Source organism: Vanessa tameamea, chromosome 6 (assembly GCF_037043105.1).
Source record: "Vanessa tameamea isolate UH-Manoa-2023 chromosome 6, ilVanTame1 primary haplotype, whole genome shotgun sequence".
NCBI classification, from domain to species: Eukaryota; Metazoa; Arthropoda; class Insecta; order Lepidoptera; family Nymphalidae; genus Vanessa; species Vanessa tameamea.
Window position 1 is genome coordinate 13766798 of NC_087314.1, and position 2236 is coordinate 13769033.

At 37.0% G+C, this 2236-nt stretch overlaps 1 long non-coding RNA gene across 1 annotated transcript; it reads left to right on the top strand.

The window, feature by feature from the left end:
- Positions 1-543: 543 nt before the first annotated feature.
- LOC135193339 (uncharacterized) lies at positions 544-1226 on the top strand. The gene is made up of 3 exons (XR_010309165.1): positions 544-669; positions 806-854; positions 1008-1226. It is a non-coding gene; the product is annotated as an uncharacterized LOC135193339 (long non-coding RNA).
- The last annotated feature ends 1010 nt before the right edge of the window (positions 1227-2236 follow it).

Here is a 2236-nt window from a genome sequence, read left to right on the forward strand (position 1 = left end):
AAACATTTATTGACATACACACATATAAAGAAAAAAAAAATATATATATATACAAAAATGGATATAAAAACAATATAATAATAAATAAAAAATAATTAAATATAATTAATATGACACTTGTGTGCAGTCAAAAGGAGACAGCTCAGGCTATGAGGGATTTTTATCCCTCTGCTGATTTTCAGCTGTCTCCCTTGTAGCCACGCAATGACAGTATCAACTTGAAAAAAAAAAAGAAAAACATTTGAGGGGCACGGGACGCAAGGCGCAGGTCGCGGCCGATCACACCACCGCTAGTCTCGAGAGTGTTTATGAAAAAAAAAAAAACAGGTTTCGCGCGGGGCGGGGGGTGCGCGGCCGCAACGTGGATGTGGACATAACGGAACACCGTCGACGACCGACGTCAGTGTAATCGTCACCGCACGCCCATGTGGATTGCGTCACGTTGCGTCATTACAAACCTAATATGTTACTTATTCTGTGACGTGTTGTTACTACCTTAAAGTGATTTTATTTGCTTACATGAATTGTAAAAACAATACAAAGTGAACAACAAACATAGTAAAAGCAACACAAAAGAACTACCATAGGTTTAATTGAGATCATTTTTCATTTTTATGCACTAAACGATATTCAGCAACACATAATGCAAATGTCCTGTGCTACTGTAAGGTATGTTTACCTTACAAGGTATTATTTTATTTAGTATATCTGTTAATTATATATAAAATTTAATCTGTGTTATACATTATTTACTTTGAAATATGCATATGTATAATATAATGTAATCGTATTTTTGTATTTTCAGGGAGTGAAATATCATAGGCGAGTCGAGGCAATCCGGCATCCGTGTTCAAGTACCTAAGGAGCAACTTCCGTAATGCAAGATGGCCATAACCGATAGGCAAGTAGTTTATCAAATTATATTGTATAGACAAGATCTATGTCTGCTTTTGTAAATTTAGCAGATGGGTCTTGAATTTTATTTTAAAATTATTAATGTTTTGCAGGCTACGGATAGGCGGTGGCAAGTTGTTCCAGATTTTGCTCGCGGAGTACCGGAAACTGCCTCGAAAACTAGCGGAGCTGTGCTTATGCTGTTTGAGCATGTATGTGGTCGCCCTGGTACCATACGAGGTATTTTCGTCTCTCGCCCATCGCAGTTTTTTGTAAAGGTACAAGGGTTCCTTATTTTTTATAATGCCAAATAAAAGTGTTGCTAAATGTAATTTTCTACGGCTTTCCATCTTTAAACAACCAGAATTATTCAAAAATGACGTGACGTGAGTGCGTGGGGGTATGTGAAAACAATATCGAGCGCAAGCATTTTGAACACGTTGTGTTACGTTTTTAGTTCTTGCAAGTAGTCTTGGTCCAGTAAGTGCATCAGCGTAATTCAGCTTAGACAAAACCAAACTCTCACACAATGTAATACGCAAATCAGTACTCAGTGAGTCACGGATACGATACAGAATCTTTAAACGGTAATAGCAATTGCGGACAATTTCAGAATAGTAGTTTTCAAAGCGTAGATTCTCGTCCATTAAGACACCCAAATTTTTTGCTTCAAAAACTCTCTGAATATTTTCACCCTTCATTTGTATGTTGAGGGTTTTAACAGATATTTTTTTAATTTGATTAGGGGTACCCAGTAACATATATTTAGTTTTACTTGGATTCAGCACTAATGTATTGGACTCAGACCAGTTTGAGATATTACTAAGATCTTCATTAAGCTTTTCTAGCGCGTTATCTGTCTCTGAAGGTTTAAAGGAAATATACAGCTGAACATCATCGGCATATATGTGATAATTGCAATGTTTAATACACTTCGTAATGTCCGAGCTGTATAATATAAAAAGCAGTGGGCCTAGAATTGAGCCTTGTGGCACTCCTCTTTTAACTAAGGAGCAGCCTGAGATTAAAGGCCTCCCATCTTCACACTTCAATTCAACTCTCTGTTTTCTATCAATAAGGTAACTGGAAAACCAATTTAGAGATGTATGATCAAAACCATAATATTTTAACTTGGACAATAGCAGAGGAATATTAATACAGTCAAATGCGCGGGAGTAATCTAGCATAACGAGAATAGTGCCTTTTCCTTCGTCTTGAGCTGTAAGTATGTCGTCAGCTACACAGGCCAGAGCGGTAGTTGTGCTGCGACCTTTTCTAAACCCAGATTGCTCTTCAGGTAGTATTCGATTTAATTCTAGATATTCTGTTAATTGACGACATA